Source organism: Belonocnema kinseyi, chromosome 5 (genome assembly GCF_010883055.1).
Source record: "Belonocnema kinseyi isolate 2016_QV_RU_SX_M_011 chromosome 5, B_treatae_v1, whole genome shotgun sequence".
In the NCBI taxonomy this organism is placed as follows: domain Eukaryota; kingdom Metazoa; phylum Arthropoda; class Insecta; order Hymenoptera; family Cynipidae; genus Belonocnema; species Belonocnema kinseyi.
In genome coordinates, this window is record NC_046661.1 from 138,418,138 (window position 1) to 138,424,853 (window position 6,716).

Below are 6,716 nucleotides of genomic sequence, written 5' to 3' on the forward strand. Positions count from 1 at the left end.
CGCATACTTTGAATAAAATATTTGTTATCATTCTCTTGAAATAAATGTGTTTTTTTCTTGAAAAAATACCGGTTTCATATGTATACACCTGGTATAAAGAAACGTAATAAATCATACGATCAGAGTGATTCTGATCGTCTTCCTTTTCAAAAAACTGTGTGTTTTAAAGCGTAACATTTTTTGGCGATCCTGCCAGGATTGTCCTTCAACGATCAAGCAAATCAAAAGAAGACAATCTGGTGAGCGAACCTCAAGATTATTCAACGGAATAATTGTTCTACGGAACAAAAAAGGAAGTTAAAATAGACTCCAGAGAATTCCACGCACCTCTGAAAACCGAGGACTACCAAGTAATTATTGAAACTGAGTGCTGAAGTAAGTAGGCCTCATACTACGTAGAATAATTACTTTGGGAAACTCAAACGGATTTCGTCTAATGCACATAAATCACCAAGGAAAGCAGTAGCAGCCAGGCAACAGACCGGAAGACTCCACGGATTCTACGCCAGCTACTGTACGATTGTAACCACTGTTAGTTATTGTATCTAGAAAATAAGATATGTCACAAATTGTAAGCAAATGTTCATAAGTATCAGTCTCCCTTGTGGTCTGAGGAAGGTGACAAATTCTAAACTAATAATAACTGTTTAGTATTTGGCGGAGCAAAGTTTGAACATTTGGGTAGAGAACGTACTTGCACAACGTGCTTTTCTTCCTCAACAAAATAAAGAAACTTACTGCAGAATCAAGGCTATTGTTGTAGCACGATAGCTTGCATTCTGTATGTATTCAAAGCACAAGCAAATTAAAGCTTGGAAACGCTGCAAACTGGAAAGCCAGTACTTAGCATATAGAAATCCTGTAGTTATATTTAATACAGATTCGGAAAGTGACAATATGACAGGCGGAAGACCACAGTCACCTGACCAATTTACCCAGACCCTGAGACAATTACAATCCCTCACCACTGCCGTGAGTGATTATCATAATTTGTGATCTGATCTAGTTAATCTTGTATTATTAATAAATCTTTTTATCAATGCAGTTGTTCTTCAGATCCGCACCCATAAATAGTAACGTTTTATTCGAGGCAGACAATCAAAGTCTTTGGTTCTGCTTTTGTTCTGAAATCCTGCTTTGGTTCTGCTTGCTCTGCTTTGTTAGTGATGCTAGGCCATGTGTAGTGTCGCTAAAATGAAATGTAAGACCAAGCTCCTCTGCGGCCCTATCTGCGACACGGTATAGAAATGCCGCAACATTGATGACTTCATGTTGGTGTACCAGTTGCATTAGAGAATCTGTGCTTTTTAGAACTGATCAGGCTATAGCTTGAACCTTTTTTCGATAAAGATACTCTAAGCTCATCAACCTCGACCCCGTTTTTCTCAGGAAAAGTACATACGAGTTACGAAAAATCTAGGATGATGACTTTGGTGGAGTGACATTATTTTGCGTGTGCTTCGGCCAAGTTGCTTAAACACATCGACGTTCCATTTTACTGCACCAATCGTTTCGAGCTTTTCTCAAATCCCTTTTTCAGTACCCGCACATATTGGAATTCCGCTTGCCGTATTCCAAGATATGTATATGTTTCTTCATTAGCCTGATGTTGTTGTAGGCATTTCCAGTAGGTCAGTCACTGAAGCTATAAACAGTTGGCTGACCGAGGAACATCAGAATGAGTGGGATGCGGCTAACACACTCTTTGGCTCAAAGCTAAACCCTCATCGAGCAAAAGAAATTATTAAGCTCCGGTGGAAGGAAGCCAAAATCCTAACAGAAATGTTTATAGGACATGGAAACCTCCAGTACCACAGACATAAAACACGGCTTGAGGAAAGTCCCCTGTGTCGTCTGTGCGGAAAAGACAATGAGACTCCCACTCATATCCTCTGTCATTGCATCGCGATTGCGGGGAAACCTGTAACACTTACAGGCAGTTTCTGCATCACTGAGTCTGAAATATCGGCCAACAGCGTGGCGGTGGTCGTCTCTCTATGGACAGAACTTTGGGGCCACGCTTAAGGCTCATAAGGGGACGCAACGTGATCACCCAAGCCTCACGGGTTATGACGGTCTCAACACAGAATATATAATAATTATAATAGCCTAATGTTAAATGGTATTTCCAGCTATAAGTTGAACATCCTGATCTTCACGCGATTTTATAGTCTTCCTTTGTATAGATTTTCGCAGGCACACTTGTCTAGTCCAAAGCTCTTGCCAATTGCTTTAGAGTAGCTCTTGAACGCCGTCACAAGGATTTTGAGATCCTCGTTTGAAGAGACAAAGAGTTTAAGATCGTTCTTGTATAAAAGGTGGTTGGCCTTAAATTCTCTTCTGTTCGGCAGCCCACACAGCTCTCCAGAGCTTTTGCCTCGGAGCACAATAGATAGAGGCAAGAGGGAGATGTAGAAGAGTATCGGACTTAAAGAGTCTCCGTGGAGGACCCCTCTCTTATATGTGACATAGCTGATAGTCACTTGTCTTATGTCGGATATTATGAAAAATCTTGTCTGCCACAAGAACATAAGATCTTTCATTCATCTCACTATTTTTGCATGCACCTTCAGGTACTCAAGGAGCTTAATAAGTAGCTCATGGTTCGTGTTATTGAATGCTTTTCAGTAGTCAATCCAAGCCACGCCAGATTGCGTCGATACCTCATAGAATCCTAAGCAGGCACTTGCGAAATAATACGTATAAGGTATTATGTCAGGTTCTCTTAGTATGAGGTTGACGACGGCGCCCCCCAGTAGGCCCCCCCCTGGATCCGCCGCTGATCCTAGGTAATACACCTGTCTATTAACAGTTTTTTTCTGCAACCAGCTTGTCCGCTCTTGCAACCGCGTTGTTCAACTATTGCACTCCATATCGACACAACAGATGTTAATATCTTCTCTTTGAGGATGCCAGTAAATAGCTTGTAGTTGGTGTTTAAACTAGGTATGAGCCGGTGGTTCTTTGGGTTCAACAAATCTCCGGCCTTACGGATCAGTACCAAGCGTCCATCCATTAATCACTACAGGATGGGAAGTTCTCTGTTTGAGAAAGTAGTAAATATTCGAGCTAGATGTTGGTGCGTCGTTGCGGCGGTTGCCTCTGATAAAAAAGATACTTGATCTCTTAACTACTGAGGGGTGTTATGAGCATATTTCGGGTGCATCTTTAACGTCCATGTAACCTCTGCATGCATCTTCTTCGTTAGGGTAAGCTTCCTTACCTTACAGGTAAGGATTCTTACAGATAAGGATATCCTTTCTAAGTTGGTCCAACCATTTAAAACGATGTTCTTGCGTTTGTTCGCGCCATTAGTTTTTGTTACCTTGATAATGGTGCTGTATGAGTACCGAAACGTTGGTGAATATTATTTACAAAGGTTTTTTTATTGTGATTTGATAATAATGAAAATAAGAAAGGCGAAAGAAAGGCAGGAGATTTGTTTAGTTGCATTTTTATTTTTCTTTCCTCTTTTTTATTCTTCTCCAAAAATTGTTTTTTTTTGTTTGTTTAGGATTTCTTTGTAAAGAGGATATTTTTTCAAATTACCATCGGGACATTTTATGGTGCTTGTCCAAATTTGGTCGTTGGATCGTTGGTTTTAGTTTTAGGAATTCTATACACTAGGAAATAATTTATTATTTGAATTTGTGAACAAACAATATTTTTTGCTTGTTATTCATAATTTTCCTCATTCTAGGTTAAAGCCACAGACGAAGAAGAAGGTAAATTATTTGGGGCTGACGAAAAATCCTGCATGAATAAATGAATTGAAATAATCATGTTTTAAATATCCGATGATTTGATATCAAAATTCAGAAAGTTTATTTTTGTAATATAGCATATTATTCGCAATGCCCAGTGCTCTGAGCTTTGTCACAGAAATCGTATGGTCAATTTTATCGAAGACCTGTTGAAAAGTCTGTATATACGGTATCTACTTGGAGGTTAGCCCCAATTTTGTTACAAAAATTTGTTCGTAGCGTCGAAGTTCGTGACCGTTGACCTCACTCTCCTGAACTTGTGCGGCTCCTCGAGCAGAGTATTTGATGAGGCTACTGCTGAATTCTTATGTATAATGCTTTGAAATATTTAACCATTGCGCTTAATCTTTGAAATCCATTTATATTCCAGAAAATCCCTGGACATTTAGTAATATCCTTAAAATTATGCCAAATTACTTAAAAACTCTTACAATAGATTGAGATTTTATTTTACTTGATTTATTCTTGAAGCTTTTTAGAAATCCTTTAAGGTTGATCTTAGAAAGAAAAGTGTGAGATGGATTGCCGCAAGGGACACCGAAATCAAAATGTCATCTCGTAGGTGCCTTGGCTTGTTGTTGGCATTTGGTTATAGCTTTGATATTATAAATCAACGACAGCTTTGCAACTTTGAGAACACAGATCACACGGAGCCAAGAATTTTTTCTCGTAGCCAAGAATTCGATCAGAAAATTTAGCGCATTTTCTTTTGGATAATTGACACTATCTTCCTAAGAGCATTCGGCAGGGCGGGGTCGCTGCTAACACCGTAAGATTAGAAAAGATCATTCCTTGGCGTCTTCATTAATCCACATACACAACTAGCATCTCTTGTTCTCAAATACCTACAGCAAAAATGATTGATTCTCCTGCAATGCCTTAAGCTCGACTTGAATCGATTCATCGTCAAGGGACTCTGCTCTCTGCTTTCTTTTTATCTGTCTCTTGAAGTTGACTATGTTCGGTCGACTTTTCGACTTCTGCCGACGACTGTTGTTTACTGTCGCGCGCTAAGTCCAAAATATGTTTGCAGCAGGTTTTCATTTTTCTTTGCAGGTCTTGATGAGCGATAAATCTCACTGAAGCCGTCTACGCATGACGCTCAGGAACACTTACTGTCAACCAATAGCGTGCGAAGTTGTATATTTAAATCAAAATTCCTATTTTGTTCAGAATACTACTTATACTACTTGATTTTTAATTACAGAATATTAAAAAGAACTGCTTTATGTTATTCCGTACCGGCCTATCATTGGTCGATGTTATCTGAATGGGAAATAACTTACTGGTACTGGTCGGGCTTTCTTTGGCTAATTGGCGCACTGAATTTCTGTGATATAAGATAAAAGAGAAAACTGAAGTCTTTTGAGTCATTTAATCTCTAATTGTCGATGGATATCTATTTCAAAATATTAATTTTGCTGGGTACGTTTAATGATTGGTAAATAGTATCTCATACATGGATCCTAGTTCTGTGTGGGTTACTCTACAAAAATAAGTAAGGGATCTAAAGTGTGGTGTAGTGAGTGCAAGAAAGAACTTCTCTATAACAAAAGCACAACGACGCTCGCCAAGCACCTACCAGTTGCTTACAAAATCCAAATAAAGCGTACAGAAAAGAGGCGGAAACTTGAAACGACTAGGAGTGCAGATGTTGATCTTGGCCCATACCCAGTGGACGTACCGGGTAAACAGGTAAATAATAGTCATTATTATTTAATTATTGAATTTTCCATTGATTGAAAGTTTAGCTACTTTGATAAAAATTCATTTATTCGGTTGCAGATTAAACTTTGTTGCTGAAGATTCCCCTTCTTCGTTGAAAATTTGTGGTTTTTAGATGAGAATTCGATAAGAAGATTTATACTGATAAGTTACTGCGATCGTACAGAATATGGCTGGGGCTCTTTTTGGTTTTTTAAAAAATTATTCAATCTTAACATTTTTTAATAATGCCATCCAGCGCTTCCGATGCAACTATTAGTGCGATGTTAAAAAATTGAAATTATGAATTCATCCTATTCTATTTTTTTTGAAAATATTAAAATTAATATTCTTCTTGAAACTTGAAGAAGTTTAGAAAATCTAAAATAAGTGTTTATCCTTGGCTTATATATCTTTGAAGAAACTAGAGTCAACTGTTGTCGAGGAGCTGTTGGCGGAGTCTTTCAACCTACTCATGCTCTATGTTTCGATTGTAAGCACTATGATCTTTTTTCGCAAAAAAACAACCAACAAAATCTTCCGTATTTCTTTTAGTATCTATCGACGTAACTAGCAATAACTTCAATATTACACAGCAAAAGTTACAAATTGAAAGATTAAAATGTGTTTTAGAGCGGCAGATAATGATTCGTCAAAGAATTTTTTCAATCAATTTTACTTTAACACTTTAGGGACACTTTTTTAGTTCGTATAATTGTTTACCGATCGTTAGGAGGCGCCACCGAACTTAGATGAGCAGCCGCGATATTCAAACTAAAAGTAAGCAAAATAAAGTTTTAGAATGAAAACGATAAAAAATGAGACAAACAAAGTATGGAACGTGGACTTTAGCTTATTAAAAAAATGGACTGCAAAGTTAGAAACCGCTACTATTTCATTTTAAAAACTTGATTTCGCTTAATTTAATTTCGAATTTCGCGGGCACTTATGTAAGTTCGCTAGCGCCTCCTAACGAGAGTTTGAAAGAAATATTTAATAATTGATACATTTTCGGAAATGCTTCAAAGTTTTGGAATATTTTTAGTCTATGCAGAAGCTCTTAAATTCCTGAAAGTATTTTTAGATGACTCGAATTTTCCTTGAAATTTTGAAAGAATTATTAAAAACTTAACAAAAGAATGGCTCCAATCTAGAAAATTAATAAAAATGTATTTTACAGAATTCATAAAAATTCGAGTGTTTTCGAAAAATAGTTAGGACATATATTTAGATAATAATAATATAATT